Source organism: Cupressus sempervirens, chromosome 5 (assembly GCF_028749045.1).
Source record: "Cupressus sempervirens isolate cs-2001-9-10 chromosome 5, ASM2874904v1, whole genome shotgun sequence".
Lineage (NCBI taxonomy): Eukaryota > Viridiplantae > Streptophyta > Pinopsida > Cupressales > Cupressaceae > Cupressus > Cupressus sempervirens.
The window spans coordinates 295402263-295414174 of record NC_143122.1 but is presented as its reverse complement, the minus strand read 5'-3'; the positions used below and the strand labels follow the sequence as shown (position 1 = coordinate 295414174).

General features: G+C 31.5%; 1 long non-coding RNA gene across 3 annotated transcripts; it reads left to right on the top strand.

Moving 5' to 3' along the window:
- The first annotated feature begins 2824 nt into the window (after positions 1–2824).
- Positions 2825–8742, top strand: LOC149555738 (uncharacterized). Of its 3 annotated transcripts, none has more exons than XR_016364552.1 (4): positions 2825–3671; positions 3782–3845; positions 6730–7969; positions 8348–8742. It is a non-coding gene; the product is annotated as an uncharacterized LOC149555738 (long non-coding RNA). The 3 variants fall into 3 exon arrangements; XR_016364551.1 differs by having other exon boundaries at positions 2825–3682; XR_016364550.1 differs by having other exon boundaries at positions 2826–3845.
- The last annotated feature ends 3170 nt before the right edge of the window (positions 8743–11912 follow it).

Genomic DNA, 11912 nt, shown 5'->3' with positions numbered 1-11912 from the left:
AAATAAAATAAAAATCATAGATCCAACCATTGATTTTGAAAAGAATATATAAATAATGTCAAATAGTTAAAAACTGTTTTTGGCAACCACCAAACCCGTAAAGCTTTTTTCCCTATCCTTTACTAATGTGAGATTAAACTATACTCAACAAAAACTTATGAGCCCAAAATATGCCCTTATTATATAACAATATCAAAATATTATAATAACTCCCCACCAAAAAAACAATACTTAAACATTATTCCTGTCAAAAACTAAAAAAAATTCCCTCTAGCAAATTGGAAGTCTTCCGAGTGTCCAGCATCTGTAGCTGCTAGTGCAACATAGTGCCACATAATTTTAATTCTTATTATACTACTTGTTTTAACCAAGTGAAGCTCTATTATATTATTTTGATTAAGTGGATCATATAATCTACACTTAGTAGAGTTGCACCGTTGTATCAAATGTCAATTTTCTTTGTTGTAATTAAGCAAAGTGTTAATCATATGATTCTGCATAGAAGACCAAATCTCAACCTTTGTATCTCCACTTCTTATAATTTATAAAGAATTAAACTTCCTAGTTAGTTTTGCCTATTCCTCTTATGTGACAAAACTTGATCATTGCACATTTTTTCTTTGCTTAGAGATTTCTACGAAGTGTTTGTGTGCCAAAGAGAAGAATGTACAAATAATTCAAGAATGATCCATTACTTTTAATGTTAGTTGAAAATGCAGATAAACTTTGAAATATATACGCATGTTAGATTTATACACAGCTTAAAGTGGACAAGAAATAAAATATTCAAATTATGATATCCATACAATTTTCTATTTCAATTAGATCTCGAAACTTCTCGATATAATACATATCATCAATAGATAATATTCGGTATCGAGTTTGTCTGACTCCTTGATCCCTATCAATCCTTATTTACCTTAAATTATTACGCTTCCTTTCTCACTTCTACACATTATTCCCACTTCAAAAATTATTCTTATGGTTATATGCTTCTTTTCCATGTAAATGACAGATCAATCTACATCGTACATTAAATGCACCAGAAATCACATTAATCTATAAAACTAGAAAAATTTTAATGGTGAGAAAGTCTATGTCGTTTGCATGACTTCTTGGCAGGGACTTGGTAGATCCAACGACTTGAAGAAATATTCCAACCCACCTAACATGGTCCTATGCTTCTTCTCCATGTAAATGACAGATCAATCCACATCGTACATTAAATGCACTAGAAATCACATTAATCTATAAAACTAGCAAAACTTTAATGGTGAGAAAGTCTATGTCGTTTGCATGACTTCTTGGCAGGGACTTGGTAGATCCAACGACTTGAAGAAATATTCCAACCTACCTAACATGGTCCTATGTTTCTTCTCCATGTAAATGACAGATCAATCCACATCGTACATTAAATGCACCAGAAATCACATTAATCTATAAAACTAGCAAAACTTTAATGGTGAGAAAGTCTATGTCGTTTGCATGACTTCTTGGCAGGAACTTGGTCGATCCAATCACTTGAAGAAATATTCCAACCCACCTAACATTCAAACGAACCCTATAAACACGTCTCTAGGTTATGTTAAAGACCATTCTCATTATCTGCCTCAGCATAGCCTCTCCATTTTAGTAAAAAGAGCTAGTTTCATTCCCATTTCTTCTCTCTAAATTGAGATTCATAAAATTTCTTGATAAAAAATGATCCATATACCCATCCTAGGCGGAATTGCTGCGGCGTGCGCCCTTTTTGTCACAGTTAGCACCATTGTAAGTGCTACAGCTAATGCTTGCCAGATTGTTGGAGTTGGTACACAGACTGCTGGAGCTGTTACAAATGTAACTGGAAGTTTGCCATTCTATTTTGGTAAGAAAGGTGTGAAGGTTGCTGGTGTTGCTGCCAAGAGTCTTAATAAAAAATATTAAATGTATTGCTCTATTATACTGATTCTCTTAGCTTGAAATTATACCGACATGGTGACTCTTTAAAACTCTCTTAAACTTATTATTAATAAGACACCTCTAGTCCCGCTGTAATTTGGACTAGGGTGGGGAGTTTGTAAGACACTCATAGTCCCGTTGTAATTTGGACTATGGGTTCAGTTACTAAGTGTGATGTTTTATGTTGATTTTGTGTGTGAGAATTTAAGTAGTTAAAATATGATGAGCAATGGATCTGGTCTGATTTTACTTTGATTTTACTTTATGCTGACCGCAGAATTATTCATGAATAGTTATTTTAGCTTGCTAGATTGAATAATTATGAATGATTTGCAATTGCGTCAGATGGCTTTCTAATATAATGGTCTTAATTGAAGTTTTGGATGTAGATTAGTGACAGTAATGGACAGTTTTTTGTTGGGCTCTTGGTCTTGTCTCTGGCACCAATCAATGAATTGTATTCATATGAGTTTTGGGCTCTTTGTAATCACTATATTATGGATCTGGGAATCTTTAGGACATGATTCATTAGCGTTGATGGATGCTCTCTCTTGAAGCAGTATTTCTTCTTCTTCTTCTAATCCCTTTTTTTATCAGGCAATGACCAGAGTTTTTCTTTTGTGATTCTTTATTCTGGAAATTTTTTGAAATCAGTTATTATTAATATAAATATAATGTTTCGCACCAAAAAAATTATGAATGATATATGATTAATCTGGATTAATCTCTATCTAACAGCTTTTGCAGTACAAAGAATATGTATCTATTTTACAGGAGCCAAGGAGCAAGATGATGTAGATACTAAATTTATGTCAATATAAAAGACTAATGTTAAACTAATAGTAAGTTGTATAATCTCCATTTATCTGTTTCTTTCTTGCAGTCTTTCTAGTTTCTTGGTGTCCAGTTTTTCCTGTTCATTTGTCTGTAGGTCATTTTAGGAACAAATTGGGAATATCTATTCCTATATTCCCTATTCCAACTAACTCACTAAAATGAAAAATAGAAAACATATTCCTAATTTCCTATTCTTATTTCAGCAACCAAACAGAATTATTTCTTGTCATAGAATTCATTCTCTTTATTTTCTGCCAATAAATGAATTGGGTATTGTATTAATTTGTGAATTTTGATATATTTCTTAATGGTCGATTCTTTCTTGTTTTGGGATTTGTTTGAGCTACTTTACTTTGTCAGATTGAATATGTATGAGTATACACATGATTAGTCCATATCAACAGCTTTTGTGCAAAAATTATTTGTCCAGTTTGGACGGGGCCAAGGCGCTAGATGATGCACACGGTGAATCGTTCAACTGTTTATTATCTTTTCTGCTGTCATATTGTGTTGTTTTCTTGGAATGGGGTTCATTTTTTCTTGCAAATAGATGAATCGGGCAACGTATTATTTCATTTATTTCTTGGTATGGAGTTCTCTCTTGATTTTCTGCCGATAATGAATTGGGTATTATATAAATATGTTTCTTCATGACTAATGTTTTTACTTCTCTAGGGTTTCTATGAGGTGCTGTATTTGTTAAGAAGCTATGATTTTGTTGAGCTACAGGTCATCTATATCAGTCATACTTCAAACCCCTTGTTAAGACATAATACAAGTACTTGGGCTAATTTTAGTATATTGAATGAAGATTTTGTAGAGCTTCTATAGATCAATAAAGAATTGGATTTACAATCCTCCATTCTCTGGTAAATTGGGCTTCTTTCCATCATGTACGTGGGAGGTATGACTTTATATTTTGTGAATGGATTTGGATGACTGTGATTATAAGAATGAAAATCTATATTAAAAAAATCTAACTAAAATACTATTCCTTGTGCAGGATACAAAGAGCATACAAGATATAGATATACCTACACCCACAATGTGATTGCTGATGTTGGAAGGTATGTGCTTCTGTTTTATTGTTACAATTTTTTTTTAACTGGACGACAATTTTCATAATTACTATTGTTTTCTAGTTTGTTTGAATTGTGGCTTTTCTTCTACTTGTTTTTAGAATGACTTTAACTTTACATACTAAGCTTTATTCCAAGACTAAAAATATTGAATAATCATGATTTATTTTTTCCAAACTTCATTCATTGCTATCCTAAAAATGATTTAAATAAATACTATTTTACTTCATAGTGTCTATATCATTGAATTTAGCTATCTATCTTGATCCAAAGACTGTCCTGCTTATGAGTAGTAGTGAAGATCTGATGTAAATCCCCTCAGAAGTTGTAGTTAAAAAAATATCAGGGATCTACAAGCATAAGCTATATTCAGCAGACCAAGATAACCACGATATCGATTTACTCCATCTTACTTTTGTTGGCCAATGTCTTGTGCTTTATTGAACATATTTGGAGGGTGTTATACATGCTCTTTTTGGATTCCCAACACGTTTTGTTAGGAGATGTTTCTCCTTGGGTATTGTTTGGAGTATTATGAGGCCTCTAGGGTGTAGATTTTATTGATCTGAAACTTTTTTTTTATGAAGATTTCTATTAAAAATCTTGTTGGCTTGGCTATTTTCATAGATTCTACACTATTTTAATATATAATACAAATTTAATGATTTTTTTACATTTCATTCTTTCATCTTACCTTACCTTTAAATTTTTAAAATAATATATTTCTAATTGTATATTTAACTTTTAAATCTTATATAAATTAAATATTTTTCACATTTTCCCTTATTCTTATCTTTAAACTTGTTTAAAATTATATGCTTCTATTTATATATTTAATTTTTATTGAAGATGGAGACGATTTGATCCATCATATCAATCACTCCCAACAATGATAACAAACAAACTCGTCCACCGCAATTTGAAGATGCAAAAAAAATTATGACATTTTTTACTGTTTCGGGTATGATAAAGGCTCGAACAACACTAGAGAAGTGGGAGGAAGTGATAAATTGTATTGAAGGGATGTTTTCGAAGTGACCCCTTGAGTACAAAACGGCTGAAAGATCAGTGAGACCAACACCAGTTTTATACTTCAAAAAACTAACATAATCCAGATTGGCTCTAACAATATCAGTCCTACTGCAATCAAGCAGATAAAAGGAAAATTCAGATTAAACTATATCATTATAGAAAAAAGAAAAACAGCCAACAGGGCTAACTATTTGGTTCCTTGACATCCTTCGCCTTCACCCCTCCTCCTTGACAGGTTTTTCGAGGAAGGTCTTCATCCAGTCCTCCTTCAGGAAGCCGTACATGGAGAGGGAAGTCTCGCTCTCCTTGCTCAGGTCCTTAGCACCAAAATAAATATCAGAATTTTAATGTACATCATGTGCTTTCTTGCACTTCGATGCTTTAGCAGCATAATTATCTATATAATTTTGTTTAAGCTTCATTCTCCATCTTTAGTTCTAGTGTTGCTTGGTCTGTATATTGGCTTGATATATATATATATATATATATATATATATATATATATATATATATATATATATATATAAGCTCTGGGCATAGGTCCATATTACATTGCATTTTTCGTCATTCACTATTTCGCATGAGATTGATGACGCTGGTAATGACAAGCAACATTGGGCGCGTGCTATTCAAATGCAAGGCCTTTCTTTTTAAATAGTTGCCAACAGTCCATTGCTGCTAGCAGTGTTACTAGAGGAAACATTTCTATTGAAATTGTATTTTTCCAAGATTTGAACTTATCTTAATGTCCAGGTAAGCGTGGATTTCACATGGGTGATGTTGATCGTTTTAGCATTAATTTGTTCTTTTCTTTTTCTTGCAAGAACAATTGGTCAATGAAGATTTGTTATGCAAGTGACCGTCAAAAGCAAAACACTTGTGTCTATTGCACAATTTTGGAGAGCTTGGAGAGTTTAGTGAAAACATAGAGATTTGGAATGTAGAAAAATGAAATAGAGAACAATATATCATTACAATATAAGAGAAGAACAATTGCTACACAATATTAGAAGAGAACATTTTATTGAATTGGTGTGAGGAATTATATTGCTTCTATTTATAGAGGGTATTTAAAACTTCTAAAATCTTAAGTGATAAGACTGAATTAAATTATATCCTAACAAATTCTCAGTATAAACGATTGTATGAGAAGATGAAAATATAGTGCACCAATTTATTATAAAAATGTGTGAAATTAATTTGTAATTAATACAATTTAGACAATCTTAATATTCCTAACACCTCTCCCTTAATATTGGCTAGAAGAATACAAACTAGGAGAACATTATGTTACTATCCTCCTTAATGTTCACCTTGATTATGCCCAACATATGCTGTGACTTCACAAATTTAGCCTCAACCATACTTGCCAGATGGCTGGAGTTGCTAGAAATGTTACTGCAAGTTTGCCATTTGTTCTTGGTAAGAAAGGTGTGAAGGTCGCTGGTGTTTTTGTCAAGAGTCGTAATGAAAAATTTAAAATGTATTGATCTATTATACTGATTCTCTTCGCTTAAAATTATACCGACATGGCAACTCTTTAAAACTCTCTTAAACTTATTAATAATAAGACACCTCTAGTCCCGTTGTAATTTGGACTAGGGTGGGGAGTTTGTAAGACACTCATAGTCCCGTTGTAATTTGGACTAGGGGTTCCGTTTTTCACTGTGATGTTTTTTGTTGATTCTGTGAGAATTTAAGTAGTTCAAATATGATGAGCAATGGATCTAGTCTGATTTTACTTCATACTGACAGCAGAACTATCCATCAATTGTTATTTCACCTTGCTAGATAAGTATGGATGATATATAATTAATCTGGATTAATCTCTATCTAACAGCTTTTTCAGTGGAAAGATTATTTTTCTATTCTAAAGGTGCCAAGGAGCAAGAGGATGCAGATTCCAAATTTATACCAATATAAAAGACTGTAATATTAAATTAATAGTAAGTTGTATAATCTTCCTTTTTCTATTTATGGATCTTTTCTTTGTTCGTTTTTCAGTGTGGAGTTCTTTTTCTTTATTTGTTTGTTTGGTTGTAGGTATAGGAATTGAGAATAGGTATGCATATTGAGAATAGTAATGGTCTATTCCAATAACAGCTAGTTTTTGGAATAGACATAAACTCATTTTAAGGACAAATTAGGTATATCTGTTACTATTCCGAATTTCAATTGACTCACTAAATCAGAAAAATAGATATCATATTCCTAATTTCCTATTTTCTAGAAAACAGACAGAATTATTTCTTGTCTAGAGTTCGTTCTCTTCATTTCTGCCAATAAATGAATTGAGTATTGTATTAATTTGTAAATTTTGATATATTTCTTAATAGTTGATTCATTCTTGATTAATTCGTTCTTGTTTTTGGGTTTCTTTTAGCTACTTTACTTTGTTAGATTGAGTATGCATGAATATACATATGATTAGACCATATCAACAGCTTTTGTACAAACAATATTTGACCAGTTTACAGGCGCCATGGCGCTAGATGATGCAGACTACAGTGAATCGCTCATCTGTTTACCATCTTTTCTGCTGTCATATTGTGTTGGTTTCTTAGTATGGAGTTCATTTTTTATTTGCAATTCTTCCTATGGAGATCTCTCTTGATTTTCTGCCGATAAATGAATTGGGTATTATATAAATATGTTTCTTCGTGTGGCTACTTTTCTCCTTCTCGAGGGTTTCTATGGGGTGCTGTATTTCTTAAAAAGTTATGATTTTGTTGAGCTACAGGTTATCTATATCAGTCATTACTTCAATGTCCCTTATTAAAACATAATACAACTACTTGGGCTAATTCTAGTATTGAATGAAGATTTTGTCCAACTTCTATAGATCAATAAAGAATTGAATTTGGAATCCTCCCTTCTCTGGTTAAATTGGGCTTCTCTCCGTCATGCAGGTGAGAGGTATGACTTTTATATTTTGTGGATGGATTTGGATGACCGTGATTATAGATATTAAGATCTAAATTAAAAAAATCTAACTACAATACTATTTCTTATGCAGGATAGAAAGAGCATGCAAGATACAGATATAACTATACCGACAATGTGATTGCTGATGCTGAAAGGTATGTGTTTTCTTATCATTGTTACAAATTTTTTTTCAAGTGGATGAAAATTTCCATAACTTTAGTTTGTCGCTTTCTTTCTATTGGTTTTGGCTGATGGCTTAAACATCTCACACTAAGTTTCACTTTAAGACTAATTAAATGATCAAAATTGAATTATTTTTTCCAAGCTTGATATTCTTCTTAATATATAATATTTAATAATGACCCATAATTCAGAATTTCCAAACATTCATTGTTATCCTACAAATGATTTAAGTAAATGGCATTTTACTTTAACGGTGTCTATATCATTGAATTTGGACCATCTGCACATTAAGACTGAACACTAAGATGTCATGGATATCCCCTCAATTACTCTTCTACTTCTTTTTGTAGGTAAAAAAAAGTTAAAGATCTACAAACACAAGCTATATTCAGCAGACCAAGATGGGTTTTATATCGGCTTACTAATTGGCTTCTCCATGTTGCTATTTTTGGCCCGTATCTTGTGCTTTGTCTCACTCCATGCCTGTTTTATTGGACATATTTGAAGAGTGTTCTGCATGCTCTTTTTGGATTCCCAACACTTTTTCTTTGGAGATGCTTGCAGACGTTTCTCCTTGGGTGTTGCTTGGAGGATTCTGAGGCCTTTAGGGTGATTTAGTTACAATCTCCATTCTTTCTAGAAACTTTTTTATGAAAATTTCTATTAAAAACCTTGTTGGGTCTGATAAGTTTCATGGATTCTACTCTATTTTTAAATATAATATAAATTTTATAGATTTTAAACATTCATTCTTTGACAAATTTACCTTTAAACTTTTGAAATAATATATTTCTAGTTGTATATTTAACTTTTAAATATTTCTAATTATATAATATAAATTTTATAGTTTTTAAAGATTCATCCCTTGACAAATGCAATTTGGCATCTTACCTTATCTTTAAACTTTTGAAATAATATATTTCTAGTTATATATTTAACTTTTAAATCTTATACAAATTAAATATTTTTCACATTTTTTCTTGTTCTTATCTTTAAACTTGTTTAAAATTATATGCTTCTATTTATATATTTAATTTTTATTGAGGATGGAGAGGATTTGATCCATCATATCAATCAGTCCCAACAATGATAACAAACAAACTCATCCACTGCAATTTGAAGATGCAAAGAAAATTATGACTTTTATTACTGCTTCAAGTATGACCATTTCGCTTTTCAAATTTCAGGCAGAAATATTTTTTCAGCCATTAATTAGTAATGCTAATAATCAGTCATGCAGAAAATCGCACCAAAATTATCATCTGTTTTAAGCTGAACATCATTATGTGAATCTATGGATGAAGGATATAATTTTAGTGTTATCATAATTTTATCTTTCACAAATTCTTTGTATTTGTACTATGACAAAGTAAGAGTTGATGCTATAATGACTCCAAAAGGAAATCCTAAACACTTACCTTCTCTATAATGTAAGATCACTTTTCTTTGAACAAAACCAAAACTATTTATACTGTCCTAGGAACTTAGATTCCATGCAGCTCTTGTTACTATTTTTCATTTGTTCACTCTTCTAATATTGTTTAATTAATGATGGGTAGTATTAATATTATTTATTATAGTAAATATTTTAAAATAATTATTATTCCAGTGTCTTTGATATTGATAAGTAATATTAAAAAATATAATATCGATATTGAATAGTATATTGGTTTATTAGTATTATTTATTGTTTGTTTATATATACACATGTAATAAATTATATGTAAATATATATATATATATGTATATATGTATATATGTGTGTGTATACATACATACATACATACATACATACATACATACATACATATATATATATATATATATATATATATATATATATATATATATATAATATTTTTATAATTGAATCAAGGCTTATTGCAATGCTCCTACACCAATATAGCTATTTTTAGTCAGTTACGTCTAGTCAACATTTAGCAGAAGACATGAATAAACAAGGATCTGAGGAAGATGTTGGCAAAGATTATAATACTAGGTCTATGGGGAAAAAATAGTTCACCTCTATGTAGAGGAGGTTAGAATGCCTTTGTAAGAAGAAACAAATGAGTATGAGGGAGGACAAGAAGGACATGAAAATTACAAAAGAGGAATTGAAGTACTTGGAAGATGAAATTAAAATGTCAGATGATGATAAGGATAGCAACTTGGAGGATGAGAAATGTGTCAACAAAGAGGAAGAGAATTATGATGTAGATGATGTAGACATAGAAACGGTACACTTGACATAATGATTTAACATGGAAATCTAATTTGGAAAAAACCACCAGTAACATGCTACACCATTTTCACTTTTCTGAAGTGATGCCCTATTAAAGGCCAACCCTATTAAAGGTTACAAAACACACTATTAAATGTGACCCAATTAAGGGATTTCAATCACCCTATTAAAAGTGAGCCTTGTTAGAGGACTTTAGGTCATTCACTTGGAATACCACCTTGTTAAAGGATTTTCCAATGATTGTTAAGTCAACCTTTCTCCAAAGGATTTACCCTAATCTGATACAATTGTTAGAGAGTAACAATAGAGTTTGATCTGATACAACCTACAACCTTACTTGTAGATTATAGATCACTATTTAGTCCTCAACTCTACTTGGCTTCCTATCTTTGTAGTTCTGACAACTTGTTCACCCTTCAAGCATTCATCCTTCTCTAGTGATTTTTCTGAACTCGTCATTGCAGACTTCTTCTCTTGGGTCACTTGATGAAGCAAACCCTCTTCCTTCAAGTTTTTAGATTTTCACATCCAAAATCTCTTTGACCTCTAACTAACTTTGCTTCATGACCAGACATCCCTACATATAGGGAATTAGAACTCTTTTTCCCACTCATTATCCATCTAAAAAATTAGGGATTTTAATGGATTAGGTAGGATACAATGTATCTACCCCATATCTTGTCTTCTCTAGAAACTTCTCCTAAAATCCATTTGAATTCACCACCAAAATTATTTAAATAAGATTTTGTGCCTCCAACTCATCAATCTTATCTTCCTCCAAATTTACAAGTTCCAAGAAAATAATCTTGTCGACTTTTATTTGATGAATCTTCGATCCTTATCATAATGTAGCAGCTTGGTATTATCAATTTACTGATGCTCGACACATATTGTGTTACTCGGCATCAACTAGATTTTACTAGTGCTTAGCACATACTAAAAATCACTCAACATCTACAAACTTGCTCGGCACCTATTAGTTTTCTCGGCATCTACTAGAAAATACTTTCACTTCGCTCCAACTAACTTTTTGCTCGGCTTGCACTAACTTTACTTGACATGTTCTATCAACTTGGTCAAGCTTAGCAAATGAACTTTGTCCAACCTTTTTCATCTGTACTTTCTAAGTGTAGCCAAACATTTTGTAACCTCAAGTAGATCATCAATACATTATGTTATCACTATCTTAGCTGATTCTTACACTTCAATACATAATCATAACTAAACCTTTCCTCTAGGTACTTTTGTTACATCTTGTTGATCAAATCCTCTTCATCAATCAACTGAGTGATAGTGCTTGAAACATATAAGCAATTGTCTTACCAACATATAGTAGGTTTGACATCAGTGACAAAACAATGATTGAAACCACTTCTTCAACAATAACAATCTTTCTACTCAAATGATCTTTTCAATCATATATCAACAAAATGGACATGTTTTCTCCATAATGGATAAAGGAGATGGAATGAATTTTAACCAATTGCTTGGATAATATGTGCATAAAATTTGACTTCCTAGAAAAAATGTACAAGGAGGCTATCACTAACATTGAGTTGGGAGTCACGAATTCTACTCTTTGCAAAAATCAGCGTGAGATCCTACAAAGAATTGCTCTTGGAATTATCACTACTAGGAGCGAGATGGAAAAAACAAGGGAAGTTGGCATTGGA